Raw genomic sequence first — 16,208 nt, 5'->3', positions numbered from 1 at the left:
TTCATTAAGGCTTGCCAAGATATATGCTTGAGCCTTCTCGTTTTCCCTTGTCCATCGCTCATACGCTTCCTGAACATTTCGAGCAGCGGTAGGAGGTGGAATGGGAGAACACTCCTCCATTAGGACGAAACGCAAATCAACGATGATTAAAATCGTGTTTATGGTGTTTTCCAACTAGTGTAATTTTTGCCAGTTAATTAGTCACCGGCAAGTAAACTTAGACTCGTTGTAGCCATTTGAAAATTTTGAAACAGAACAAACTTAATTAAGTCTACTAGCATTAAACAACTTTTAAAAAACCAATCATGTTTTTTCAAAATAGTCTAGTGTACCGTAAGTAACATCTATTTTGTAGTGATGCTTTAGGGAGGCAGGACAAAAGTCACCATAGGGTGATCAAGTGTCCCTTCACTGAAATGAGACATTCACAACCATCAAACAGAAACAACTCCTTGTAACTATATCTAATAATCACTATTGTTCGGTCCAGAATTTTTTAACATCCTTAATAATTCTGTGTAAGTGTAACCCCTCATTTTAGGTTCTAGAGTCCCGCCCTAATGAGCCAACCTTAGGAAAAAGCCGATTAGAACAAGAGATTAAAGCAACCCTATCCATTTTTGGAGATCAAATAAAGTGTCATGCAAAACTGCCATCCTTTATAGGGACACCCACGATGCCTTGAAGCGATGCATGAAACTTTATCCAACCTAATGAGAGAGATGGAGGGATATGTTGTCACACGTCCTGCTCCCACTTACTATAAACACTCTCTCCATTCACCTTGGTATTGACCTACACAAATGCCACCTGTATAGGGACACCCATGGTGCCTCGAGGCCGAGAGTAGATCTCACGGTGTGAACTATTAGGGAGAAACGTGTAGAGGTTAAAGTGAAGTATCACATACCCCATTTTCCTCCTACCGAGTGTTCTTCCTAGGGTTCATTAACTTAGAAAATCCGACTACTGATTTTATCTAAGTGTTTCTTTAATTTGCTTAAAAACAACTCTTGTCTTTGATGATTAAACAACTTTGATTCAAGTCCCATTAAACTCTAACATCAAATTTTCATGCATGTAACAAATCTATCTAATTCACCTTTCCAGGTAGGTTCCTAAGTAGGAATGCGACGTTTCCATCGACTTAAGTACCCCAGCCTAGCCAGAACTAGCCTTAGAAAAAAGGTCCCGTATGGATACATTTGTTACATATTTAATCTTTTATTAGGAATCAATTTAATCCTATTAAACCGATTAAGAGATTAAACTTAGATTTCTAATTTCACTAGAAACGTGATCTTAGGTCTATCTCAATCAAATGTTAAAACACTTTTAAAAAATGATTAAAGCCTAGGTTTGCATGCAACTCTTTAATATTGATTTTAATTCTAATTTCATTTATTATAACACTTAAAAGAAATGAAACAATTAAAACTAACCATTGTAAGCTAGACATACATAAGTTATTTATAACAATTATAAATTAACCTAAGGTAATGTCATGCTTCATGCAATGTTCATTCATTACTAATATATAACTTTTATATAACTAAGTAATGAACTATTTTATAGCATACATTCCATACAACCATTCAACCTTATATTATAACATTTATAATATAAATGATGCATGGATATGCTATAATGCATGCATACATATAGTATAACTCTTACATTATATGATGCATGAGCATGCTTTATGTAATTTAAATCATGCATACTAATATATTATAACACTTATAGTATAAAATGATGCATGAAAATAAATACATAACCTATGGTGGGTTTAAAAACTATATGACATACATTATGGCATATAAAATAAACATACATCACATGTATATTTAACTAAAGTTGATGGACCGAGATAGATAATCTCAAAAACTGGAAATAAAGGTTAACCTATTACAAAAATGAGTCCACCGAGTCGGAATAAGTGAACCAGGTCTTGAACCACTCGTCTTGAACCGTTCCACCAAGAACCCTAGCAGCTGATTGTGTAGCTAACTCCTGATCATCGAGTAATGAGGCATCGAGTATAGAGGATCGTTTATATGTGATCATGTAGCTTTTGACTATGCGATGAGCATGAAAGTCTACGCGATCGTGTAGCAAGCATTGAGTATCGTATGCGATCGTGTAGCTAATGACTATGCGATGAGCATAGTCTACACGATCGTTTAGCACGCAAGCTTGCGTCGAGTATCATATACCATGTGATTGTCTACTCATCGAGCGCCTATGCGATCATGCAGCCAACGCAACACGATTGTGTAGCAAACTCTACACAATCGCATAGCATTAGCTATGCGATCGTTTAGCAAATGTTACACGATCGTGTAGTAAAATCTACACGATCGCATAACAATATCTAAACGATCGTTTAGCTATAGCTACACAATGCGACAAACACCATTTTGTCTTCTCCATCAAAATTCACTGCAATCTTTCTTCTAAAGCCTCACGAGCAACTCAAAACTAAATGAATATAGACTCGATTGCAATTATGCCCAAAAACACAGGGGCCTTTACAAATTAACTTTATAATTTAAATAAAAAATCATAAATAGAGATTTCTACCCGGTAAACATCCATCAACAACCATCCACAAAGATTTATCATATAAACACAATGCAGACATTAAAACTCACCAAAACTGTAAATGATTTCAATACAGAAATGGAATTTGGAATCAAAAATACAACCTGGCTCTAATACCAATAGAAGGAACTCATTTTACAAGGAGATCCTTAAGGGGAAGCGGATCGTCCAAATTCCATTTTTATTGAAAACTAAATTTACAGTAAACATACAAGATATGCATTCTATATAAATTACAGCATGCTTGACAGAGGAAAAGGATTCGAAAGATATTACCTTTGAAGAACCTTTCTTCTTGTAAATCCATTGAACGATCACGAACTCGAACACAGCAACCCTTGAAGACCTTCTTCAAGAACTTCACAAACAAAAAAGAGACACTACCACAGTGAACCTTTGGTATTCTCAGGGTGAGAACCCAGGAGTGGTGGGCTCTGATTATTTTGGTTAGGAGGGTTTGTTTGCGTTTGGAGGAAGAAGAAGATTGAAGAAACACAGAACGTTTCTATGAAAGCTCTCTATCATATAACAATAGCTTCCAATCGTTTAGTCTTCCAATCGTGTAATTGTTTTCTCTTGCCATGTAAATCTTAGGAAGAAGAAGAAAACTATTTTCTTTTTATTCCTTTTTTCCACAAAACCAATTAACCACCCACTAAAATGGTTGAAGAGAAAAAAAATGTATTTATTATATTAAACTATATGTTTTATCAAATATAACACATAACCTATAGTTTCAATATTGTATCATATACAATATAAACTATAGTTTCTTTTCTCTATTTTATGGAATTTAATATAAACCATATTTATATTAAATTTAACAACTATGAATCACATTCATAGAAAATATATTTGAATCACATTCAAATATTTATTTCCTGCAATTAAACTATAACAATTATATAATATATAATTGAATCAATTTAATTCTATCATATATAATTAAATTCTCTCCTATTAATTTGAACAATTCAAACTAACCCAAAAACTTATTCTCAACTTAATCCTTTTGAGCTACCAAGAGGACCTTATGAATCTGTAGCTTAAAGCTCCAACGGTATGTGAATAATTAATTAAACTTTTTAATTACATTATCCACCATCCGTTAACTGTTGAGCACTCCACTAAAGACCGACAGCTGCATTCTTCGCACTACAGATATATTTCTGTGTCCATTGGATATAATCAATCAACAGTATGATGACCCTTCACAAATTTCTTGTAAGTTCAGCTAGGTCAAATTACCGTTTTTCCCCTATAGTTACATCTAACTTCTTAAGTACCACTAATCCCTCTAATGAACAATAGATCATAGTCCCACTATGACTAAACCACTCTCGGGCCAAAAGAAGGTGTGGCGCCACATTGTTCAAGACCCGGAATTAGCATTTAAGGGAGCAATTTATCTACTTATCCCTGCTTCGGAAAATAAATGAATTTCATCTTGTGTAGATGTGTTCCCAACTCCCCAATCATACGAATCCCCAAAATGGTAGGCTTGTTGAGTCGGTGATCTGGTCACTCTCACCCATACAAATCAAAGGACTGCCCTCATAGGCAGGAGTTCACAACTCACTCAAGATTAAGGTCATGTTACCTATAGTCATCCTAGTGAAATGAAAGTCTCTATTATGAACGGTGTTATATAATGAGACTAAACATTTCATGGTCCGGTCTTATACAAACTTCTTTGTATAGAATATCCTCGCTCGCATATCTAATACATCAATGATCAGGATCAGATCGTTTGTAACACTTTACAACAATTGTAACACCTACAAAGCAGGCCATACTCGTAGTGTCACCAGGATAAGGTACCTAGCCTTATCCATATACTACAGACCATTTAGGTTATCACTTAAACATGATCCATCTATATGTTTCCACATACATGTTTAAGTTACAACGATAACCTTGGATGTTTGTTTATTGGTTTGTGGTTAATGTAACTAAAATATCACATATTGTATAGACAAAGTGAATAAAAATATCATATATTATTAATTACATAAGAGTTTTTTCATATAAAGTTTACAAACTATAGGATCCTATAAGATTTAGGGTATCAACCCGAACAGTTTTCTTAAGTTCTAACTTCGAGTCTTGAATAATAGGTCTCACCCTTTCATTGGCCCGAGAGGGACTCGGTTTGATGGTTGGACCAAAAACCAATTATTCACTAAAGAATCAGTGGGACCTAAGAAACGAGATATAATTATTGGGGTAAAATGGTAATTTTGACCCAGTTGTAATTACGAACAACCTGTGAATGATCACCTTACTAATCATGGTTATATCAAGTGAACAAAAATATATCTACAATGAGGAGACTGTAGCTACTAAGCTATAGTGGAGTGTCCCGGTAGTTAACGAATGTTGGTTAACTATGTTAAAGAGTTTAGCCAGTTAATCTCAAATCGTTGGAGCTCATGATCTATAGGTTCATTAGATTCCCCTTTATCTCATATCGGACTAAACCTTAGAACAGTGTGATGAAAAAATTTGAATTGTTCAAATACGACTCAGGAAATGACCATTATTTATATTCGATATACTTAACGTCTTGGAGAGTTGGAAATATTTAAATATGATTTAAATATTGGACACATGAATAAGGATTCATGATTAAAATTGGTGTTGAATATTAATTTAAAATTGAATTAATATTATTAATTAATTATTTAAATTTATTTTAAATAATTTAATATTTGATATTAAATTATTATTAATTAATTAAATTGTTTAATTAATTATTAGAGTTAATTTAATTTAAAATGGTTTTTAAAATTATGTTTATTTGAAAATTAATTTTGAATTCATTCATTTTTGGATTTAGGAAATTCAAAATTGAGAAAATGGGATTATTCCACATTTTCCACCTTAATAATGTCTCAAATCCCACTTCTTCATGATTGAATTGGTGACAATCTGAGGTGGAATTATTTTTTAATGTTTTTCTTCTTTAAATAGAAGAACAAATGCATTGGTTTGTTCTTCTTGATGACTTGTTGAAGTTGAATTTCATTTCAAATGTCTGAAACTCCAAAAATCTCTTAAACTCTGTTTTTCCTTCAAATTCATCACAATTTGGATCCCACAATCCATTCTAAGGCTGGAGAATAGCAAGGAAGACTCTAGCGGTGGTCCACGAATCGTTCATGACAGAGACAACCAATGAATTGCTTCAATTTTAAGCTACACCAAGGTTTGCTTCAATAACTCTGTTTTACAACTTGGTACTAGCATGCTTAATCCTTAAATTAATGAAATTAGAGTGTTTAAGATCTTGATTGCTTCCAATTGCATGTTGCTAACTCCTTCATTCTTTTGAGGCTTAGTTTTCAAGCAAGCTCAACCTTTTTCAGCATGTCCAAATTTAGGGAAGTCTCTATGTTCCCCTTTAATTTGTTCCTTGTTTTTCATTATTATCTTGATACATTAGGGATATTGTATGCTGATGACGGGCAGAAATGTACGTTATTATAGGCCCTTTATTTAGAATTATGAAGGCTGATAAGAAGAATATGTGGCGATTATACTAAGAATTCATGAGAAAGTGAGCTTGTGTCGATCAGCAATGAAAATCTCAGCTAACCCACTATTATGCGTTATTTTGCGTCCAATTGTCTAATTTTGTAGCTAACGTAGGAATCGATCGCATACGGTGATTCCTACCATCACAAAAGGCGATCGCATATGTTCGACGTATGGATGTTGCGGCCATTAACCACATGCATCCATCACATAGAGGTTGCGGCTACAGAGTGATAACTATAATAGAGAGATAAACGCAAGGGTAGTATAATGCGATGGTACCTCAGAAACTAAACATGAACACATACCTTGGGAGTATCAAAAGGTGATGTTGACATTTCACCTACCACGCCATTAGTAACAGAGATTCAGAGCAGGTCCATCATGTCATTAGCAGCAGAAATTCAGAGAATGACCATTAATGTTGTCGGCGATCGAGCTCTATAAATAGAAGCCTTAGAGCACAACCTCAAATCATCCGAGCTTCTGCCTTAGGGAAGATCCTTGTGATTCATAAAAAAGCGTGAGAAGATATTCTTGAGAGTTCTTCATTCCTCCTACCATTCCGAGTGACGACCGGAGCTCCGCCGGAGATAAATCTCGAGAAAGACTACCCCACCGCCCATCCATGGCACCACCGGAAGCCTTGACACACATCTGATGAAAGCAAGACATTGCCCATCTGGCCCTCCATATCTCTTCTATCTCTGTATTTTAATACATTGTGGCTTAAGAGATTAATACATTTTGTGATCAATGCATTTCTTTATCTCCTTCAAATCCATCCTCGTTTATCTTTCCTTTAACATCCTTTACTTTCATTGCAACGACTAAGTAAGATTGCTAGAGTATCGCATACTTAATCATGCGACATAGACATATGAAGCATGTAGCAAACCACCAAGAGGTGTGCATTGTGCGGGTATTGTGAGAAAATCCTATTTGCTTAGTGTGAGGCTAACGCAATGCTTGTCTATGAGCTGATCAGTGGCGACTAACTGTCCGAAAGGGTAAGTAGTGGAACGCATTAAGCAAAGTAAGCAGTGTTCCTAGAGATAGGAATAATCTTATGTCAACCATGCTTTATGTGATTACCTTGTCTTATGAGCGCATCATTCATCATTTAGGCATACTGGAGAGTAGTCTAAATACCAAATCTAGGCTTGAGAAAGTCAGGTTATAATGCATAAGCAAGAATAGAAGCTTAGGAATAAGTTCTGTTTGCTATTACACAATGTATGCACCCTATAGATAGGATATGAAAGTATGTGGTCACATTGCATGCGTCCAGAAGTAGGATACGGTAGTATGCGGTCACCTTGTTTATGTGTGGGAGCACGTGAGCGAGATAGACATAAGTTCTATCGACACTATCGCATATGCATCGCATGTATCTTCGTCAAGTGTGTATAGCATAATCGCATAGCTTGCGTTGGCTGGGGTTACCCTTGCGATCAAGCATATTGATGCGGTAAAGTCATCCCTGCCATTTTATCTATTTTCCCGTGCATCTTATTACGCGTTAACAGTTGACGTGTCTATATCTCTTATAGTCATACTTCCATTGCTTAATCTGTTTAGTTAGAAGTAGGAGTAGCACATAGCCCTTAACTTCAATATTCTTTTATTCTTCACCGCAACACATTACTTTGTAACATTTAGCTACAAGTCCCTGAGTTCGACCTCGATCACCCTCAAGAAATTCTGCGAATCTGATTATACTGGCGAGAGAGCAAGAAACAATTGTGCAGGAATGCATGGTCATCGCATAGATCCTAGACGCATATTGCATTTTCCTTAGACCAACGCAAGACCAGCACACATGGAAACGAATAATATATGACGCATATTATTACTCCATTTTCAACGCATCATATGCTCTTACTTTTTGTTAATGCATATATGGCAGTCCTTGAGCATCTAAGCTCAGACTTATATGAATGATTGCCTGTTTGCTTTTTCACTTATGCCCGTTATTATAATGCGTTGATGATACACTCATTTAGGATCTTGCATGTTTGAGATAGTGTAAGAAGAAACAAGCATGATTATTTAGTATTTTTAAGATTTCATCCTATTTTTATACAAATTTGAGTTCTTTGCGTCCTATCCTAGGTCATGCATGCTAAAAGTTGCTTTATTGGACCTATATTTTTTTGTCACTCCGAAAGGTCTTAAGGATAAAAACTAGCTCTCCCTAAACTTAAATCAATTTACTGCACATAACAAACCAACGAAATTTTTTTCACTAAATGAGAAGAGAAAGAGAGAAAAGAAAATAAGAAGTTAAAAAAAAAAAAAAAAAAAAAGTGTTAATAAAGATTGGTTTACTCCGCTTTCTTAGGCATGATTAACCTGGGCGACTATGACATCCATAGTTTCCCTCTGAGCTAAAGTATTCCTAAGAAATGAGTACCATGCACCTTTAAAGGAACTCGACTCATAGTTGGATATCTTTCACGTAACCCATGTGAGCAAGCCAAAACAAAAGCAGCTTTTCTGGATAAGACTTCCGCTCTATTTGCTTGAAATATATATATATATAAAGGTGAAAAGCGCAAACAGAACTCGTCACTCAAAATACTAATGTTAACGGAAACCATTGACAATCACTGTAACATCAAAAATATTGACAATAAGTAAACAAGTAAAGATATAGAAGTTCATAACCTAGTTGGGTGATAAACCACCTACGTTTGGGGGGTAGTGAGCCCAGGAAAGATAATCCACTAATATTAAAAAAGTTATCAATTTACAACATTGTACTTATCTGTAACTCTCGATAACTATAGTGTCTCACGTAGAGCTAAACTCACTGACCATCTAGGCTCCCCATAGATGTGAGACTCCCTCTCAAGTACACTTAGGCTCTCCCTAAGCTGATTAATATTAGTGTTGATCACAACAACTTCTGATGATGGCTAATGAGACTTCTCCCACGATGATATCTTTCCCAATTAAGTGAACTCCCTTCACTGATGCTGAGTCTTGGGCTCCTCCTAAAATTGAGAATCCCTTCTCCAGTAACAGTGACTCAAGCCTCTCCTAAGTCTGTGAAAAGCTTTGAAGTAGAACACTTCCAACAAGCGAAAATCATGCACAGCAGAATAAAGAACAACGAGCAAGAGCACACTCTAGAACAACTTCGACCATCAATCATCTTGCTCTAAAAAATACAATGCGGCTGAATGTGAAACGGCTTACTTTGAAAATCAACATAACACACCTTTTATAAATGAATCCAGAAAAGGTAAAAATTCCCAAATGGGAGAAGATAAGTCGTACCTCAATAAAAGAAAATATCGGACTATCTCGATCCGCTAGATATTCCCAAATTAGGAAAAAATATTCTGTAGAAAAAATACTTTGATGTCTAAAACTAATGTTAAGACTTTTTATGAGACATCTGCAGAAACCGAAGCATAGAAAAAATATAAAGCCAACCAAATGAAATCTTCAACAAAAGGTGTAACCCATGAAACCTCTCCATAAGATTCTTCGAGGTAGAGTGACTTATGAAGACTTGCCGATATGCTTGGAAGCAAGGTTTGAGTTAACCTTGGGAGACTAAGGAGGAAGGTTTGAGTTGTCTAGGTTAAGAAAGACATGCTTTGGGAGGTGTATGCACACAAAGATACTTAGCATGGAAGTAAATTGCTAAGTGTTACCAAGAGGAGGGCAACCATGTGTTGGAGGTAGTCCAATTGAGGAGAGTGCATCACACCTTGAGCTAGATTAATAGGACATGTGGAGTAATGAACAAGAAAAGACAAGTGTTGGTTGAACAAGCTAAGTAAAAGTAAGGAAAAGTAATCCATGCATTGAAGGAATGAACAGGAGAGAGCTCAACGCATAAGTAGAAGTCAAAGTGTTTGAGTGTGGAAAGGGCCATCTTTGGAGCATAGGCAAAGCATGAGACAACCATTTGGAAAGAAGTTACACCAAGAAAACCCAAGGAAGGCCAAATGGACACATACCCTAATAAAAATAGTCTACTTGGACGCAAAGCACAATGAGAAACACAAGAACTATGCTTTGAACTCAAGTAGAGGAACCATGCTTTAAGAAGTAGTTTAAAAACTAAGGAAGGGGGAAAAAAGGGGAAGTTGAACGCATGGCAAGGGATACCATACATCCAAAGAAGTCCTAGGAAGGGTAAAATTGATGCACTATGCATTGAAAAAGGATACATAAGAAGTAGGGCCAAGTAGAACATGCAAGACACCCCAAACAAGCTCCATGCATTGGAAGTTAGGTAACAACCATGTGTGGATGGCTACCATATATTGAAGGACCAAGGAAGTAAGTTATGAAGTAAGGGAAGCTAATTTTGGAGGGTTGAACTTGAGGAAGAAGCAAGCCATGCGTTGGAATGGTTTGCCATAGGAATTAAGTTGGAATGGAGACACGACATGCATTGAAGAGCTTGAAACCTAGTGATGCATTGAAAGCAAAGCAACATCCATGCATTGAAGCAAGCCCCTATACGCTGGAAGTAAAGTTTTGGACAGTGACAAACACCTAATATGGCTGAAGCATGAGGTGACTTCATGAGACTTAACCAAATTTGAGGAAAAGTCCAGCTAGGGAGATTACGTTGCAAAGTATGAATGTTGGAAATTCATGCAAAGTTTTCTATATATATGGGTTGACAAAAAGAGATCAATTTGGCCCTTTTTACTCAACCAAATTAAGAGATTCCACCGAAATTTGATGAGTGTGAAGGAATGAAGAGTTGGGGCTACTGAAAAGAAACTTCCACGAAATGATGCTGAAAATCAAAGAAGATTCAAGGTAGTGCAAATTCTGAGTTCAATCGGACAGTCCGTGATATTTGGTGAATTCTTGTTGATTAAAGAAGAGTTAAGAGCTCAAATTTTGAGGTAAGATGGCCAAAAGAATGTGAAAGAATTTCATAGAAGGAAGTTTTGAATTTTAATGAATAGATTTACAGTTATATGTTCTAAAATTAGAACCTGGGATTTAGGTGATAAAAAAGCAAGTAGCTGACTTAGGGGTTGAAAGAAGCAAGCTGTGTAAGCATTTCACTTGTGCTAAGAAGGATATTTTCAACAATATCGAAGCTCTTTGAGTGTGGAATATAAACCTGGGCTGTAATGATAATATTTGGCCAGAAAGATGCCCAAAAGTTTAGGGAACCTGATGAAGGCACGAATTCGAAGTATTTGAAGCATTCTGAGCTCTAGACCGAAGTATTTGAAGCCTCCAGGCTTAATATTTTCTAGCTCTATTTCATAAAGCATATGTCCTTCAGCATTCCTTTATTTCATGCTAGTTATTGCAGTAGATGCTTTTAAGGCTTATTTTAGTATAATGCTTGATGTTTTAAATTGAATGATCTTAGTATGATGTGATGAGGAAGCCAATACTGAAGAACTATGAGAAGGTATCTGGCTTATGGTGAGAAAATCATACCAAAGGATTATGAGAAGATATCTCGCCCCCTAGTACCTAAAGTATTATGGTACCTAAAATATTACCTCATGAACGTAGGTACAGTTTGACGTTGATTGTGTCGATATTACTCCACATCAACTAAGAATTTTGAGATTGAGTGGTTAAGCAAAAGGGGTTGTCCTACTAGGTTATGACATGATGAATTCTATTTGAGATTTTCAGGGTTTTATGCATTATGATGATTTACATGTTTTATTGCATAAAAACCCTAGGCTTTAGAAGAGTTGTATGATTTTCAAAAGGAAAGATATGCTTTGAGTTATTTAAATCATTTGAGTCATTTGAATATGGATTTCGATAGTTGTTTGAAAACATAGGTTTCTATGGTAAAAGCATATGTTTTTAAGTATGCCACACGCTGGGCTTCCCAGTTCACGTTTTCCGATGTTTTTGTTTTTCCCCCAGGTAGCAGAAGAGTTCAGGAATTCCAAGGTTGCAGGTTGTTTGACAAAGATGGATCACTCTTCCACTGATTTAAAAGAGTTTAATAGTCAGGTGTAAATCTGGTAGTGGTCAATAATTAGTTAGGCTTTACAGAATTAAAGTCCGAGTTGATTTGTAATAAATTATCTCTAAGTGATGATGTGGAAATAATATAATGTGATGATAAGTTATGTTGAGTTCTTGAACGGTTATGATGTTTTATAGGTTCAATTGGCAGAAGATGTCATAAGAGGATTGGCATCTGCTGTCTTCACATCTTCTCTCGGGTTAAATAGGTAATCTGGGAGGGGGTATGACAAAAGGATAACAAGAAATGAGGTTGATTTTTCATATTGCATGTTATTGCCACTTTGGACTTGGGAAGTTTAATTCTTGACCTCTCGAGACAGAGTAGGGGAAAAACGAATCGAGGGCCTTATAAATCTATTCCTAGTTTTTTCTAGGCGTAAGTAGAAGGGCTTTGAACTTTCTTATGCATGAATAGATTTGAAGAAGCCTTCTTAATTTGCCTCACTTTATTTTTCTCTTATTTTTTTTTTTTTTTTTTTGGATGACATTATTGATTTCAAGCATGATCCTGATAAACTATTAAAATGAGAGAATCAGGCTTTGCGATTAAGTTAACATATCTTTGTGCATAATTGTGTCTTTCTACTTTGTTTGGGATGATCAAGAATTAAGTTAGGGTGTTTGATAGCACCATAAAATTACTAATTTCTCTAGCTTAATTCGAACTCGTTCTAGGATTTTACACATTTACTTTATGATTTTGTAGATATTGAGCAATTAAGAGGTAAAATCAACCATTAGCTGAAATGGGACAATAACGAACCAAAATAGAGCTTTGAAATATCAATCATGAAGAAAGAGAAGGAAAATAATGGAAATGCCCTTAGTGCCTGATGCAGCAATGCTCGTGCCACACTACACCCAGCGCTCTTTCTAATAGAGAGCATATTGATGTAGCGTCGCAGTGCTACCCTGGAGCGTTCCGGCGCTCTAGACTTTGACAAAAGCAGACAATGCACACGATGTGAGGCGCCGTTACGCCCTTTCTTCCCTTGTGCTTCAATAACTGAGGCCAACACCCAGCGCTAGGCGCCAACATTTTTTTTATACACAAGATTTTGTTCAATTTAGGGCAAGCCATCCTTAATGTTCCAGCCTCCAGCTCCAATTTCTCTGTATTTTCTTCTTCCTAACATTAACTTTTTGTAGTTTTTTATTTCTTTGTATAAAACTTCATCTTGGCATATTTTGTAGCTAAAGTAAGTCTTATCTAGCTTAGGATAGGATTGGAACTCATAAATTCTTGGTTGTGAGACTCATATTTAGTTCTAGTTGCTATTAGATTTTATTTTGTTTTGTTTTGTTTTATTGAATTTAACTTCTATGCTTACCAATCATTTATGGTTTGATCACTTGTTGTCACTAGAAGAAATTCGGGCTTTAATGTCGGTTTTAAATCGACATTAAAGAGCTTTAATATCGGTTGGCAACCAACATTAAAGGTAGTGTTATTAAAGGCCTTTAATGTCGGTTGCCTTTAATGTTGGTTTTAAACCGACACTAAAGGCCTTCAGTAACACCAATATTGCAGCCTACCGACATTAAAAGTCTCAACATTGAAAGTTTTGCAACCGACATTAAAAATCTTTAGTGATTAAAGGTCTTTAATGTCGGTAAGCCTTTTTTTTTAATTCTTAACCGACATTGAAGCCCGAATCTATCCGTTTTTTTTTTTAATTTTGTTGTCGAATCCATTTTTTTAGTCAAATAAGTTAAAAACGACATTATATGTCTCGTGTTGGGTCAGGAAATGTCCGCCATTGTTTTATATTAAAGAGTATAAAAAAAATTGCATGGCGAGCCCATCAATATTTGTCTTCCACCTATGAATTTATCCACAAACAAGAATTCATATTCCAATCCATTACAAGTATACTCATTCAATATTTGTCCACCTATGAATTTATCCACAAACAGAATCACAATACCAGAACCAGACTTTCATAGAATATTACACCAAAGCATCATCTCTCATTCACAAATACAAGTAGTACTATTCCATGAATAAACATAAGAAATCACAATACCAAAATCACATACCATGAGATACAGCTTCCAATAATAAACAAGATCATATCTTACCACCTATGGATTTATCCACAAACAAGAATCACAATACAACAGGACCAAACTTTCATATATATATCTAATATCGCCCATCATTTCTCTCATTCACAAATAATCTATATATTAATTCCATCATGAATAAACAAGAATCACAATACCATAAATTAATACGCTTTCAATGATAAACAGATCGTGACTTCTACCTATTGAATTTATCCACAAACAAGAATCACAATACTTAAACAGACTTTCATAGAATACTTACACAAAGCCAACCAGAACCAGACCTTCATAGAAACTTACACCAAGCCATCTCATTTTCTCTCATTCACAAATATCTAGTACTAATTCATGAATAAAACAAATCACAATACCATAAATTACAGCTTTCCAATGCGCAGTAAACAGATCCATTGCTCCTCTCATTCCACACTATCTAATGAACTTATATCTCACACCATTAACCGAATGTCGCCACTCACCAGATACAACGAACAGACTCAGAGAACTCCACAAAAATACAAGAATCGACTTGTCATAGAATACTTACACCAAAGCCATCATTTCTCTCATTCACAAATATCAAGTAGTACTAATTCCATGAATAAACAAGAATCACAATACCATTATCACAATACCATGAATACAGCTTCCAATAATAAACAGATCACGTCTTCCACCTATGAATTTATCCACAAATTCATTCTAAGCTAGCATTTACATTCTATTGAGACAAAAAAACAAGAATTACATCCTTACACAAATAGGCCAACAAAACTTGCCCATTGGGTCCGAATTACGTTGATCTCTCCTTGCATATATGCATCTTTTGTATTGAACTACAAAAAGAAAAAAAAAAGATAAACTCAACATAAGTTTACGTCCATTTATAAATTAAAGCTAGCACTATATAAAAAAATAAATAATTTACGTACGAGGCTAGTAATGGGAGTAGTAGGATTATGCACTATTTCGTATATATACTTTTGCACATAGTACCCGCATCCTACATAATCTAATTGATGAAGGCACTGCATATAAAGTTGAAAACAATTGTTAAATTGTTATAAAGAAGTCGAATGAACATAAATTGTTAAAAAATGAATACAAATTTACCTTTACAGGTTTCCATTTTGGAGAAGACCGATAGTGTTGGAGATCGTGTTTGGTTTGCCATGTTTTCAATCCACTAAATAGTTTAAAAACATTAGTTAAATATAAATACTTCAATTAAGAGCTAAGAAAGTTCATTTACACTTACATATTTATAACTCCATGAAAATCCTCTTGAACCTTGCTTCGAAGAGAATCCAAAACATACACACAATTTTTTTGTAGATTGATTAAAATCAATATCCAATGATAACTATAATAAGCAACAATTTTGAAATATTAGTACGTGTATAATACAAATTAGCCACAACATAAACACAATTTACTTACTCTGTGTTATATGGAATGAGGACTATTTGGTCTAAATTAGCCAATTCTAGTTGATTGGCTAAATTTCTAGAGGATATCTTGAGACTTCACATGTGGCGATATTTTTGCTTGATATAAAAAAAACTTATTCGTAATATCACGACCACATTCTTCCCAAAGATACCTAAACAAAATAAAAGTTATTATTTATCAACATGAAACAAAGTATACATGAGTGAATCTAGATGAGTAATACTTACGCAATGTATGTCAAAATACACATGTAGCTTATTTCAACCATATTGCAATATTGGAGCAAATCATCATGGCCTAAATAAATAAATTTGTCTCTTCCAAATATGCTCGTCCAAAGAGATACGGATCATGTCTACATCGTTCACGTTATGCATGCAATAATTTGATAGTACCATTAGCGTTAGCATATTTGGAGGACTGGCTGAAGCTCTTAATTGGTGAATGATCCTACCATAACCAAAGTTACAAAAATTCAAAGTAGGAAAAATAATAAATAACCAAACTCATAAACTGAAAAGGAAACATACTTTTTTTTCGTCACTCATAACTAC

At 35.1% G+C, this 16,208-nt stretch overlaps 1 long non-coding RNA gene across 1 annotated transcript; it reads right to left on the bottom strand.

Annotated features, from left to right (window-relative positions):
* Positions 1-14,880: 14,880 nt before the first annotated feature.
* LOC120083789 lies at positions 14,881-16,182 on the bottom strand. Its single transcript, XR_005483543.1, has 6 exons — positions 15,882-16,182; positions 15,643-15,805; positions 15,461-15,565; positions 15,316-15,388; positions 15,135-15,230; positions 14,881-15,038 (listed from the first exon to the last, which is right to left on the bottom strand). It is a non-coding gene; the product is annotated as an uncharacterized LOC120083789 (long non-coding RNA).
* Between the last annotated feature and the right edge of the window lie 26 nt (positions 16,183-16,208).

Source organism: Benincasa hispida, chromosome 8 (genome assembly GCF_009727055.1).
Source record: "Benincasa hispida cultivar B227 chromosome 8, ASM972705v1, whole genome shotgun sequence".
NCBI classification, from domain to species: Eukaryota; Viridiplantae; Streptophyta; class Magnoliopsida; order Cucurbitales; family Cucurbitaceae; genus Benincasa; species Benincasa hispida.
Note: the sequence above shows the minus strand (reverse complement) of the source record. Positions and strands in the feature narration are given on the sequence as shown.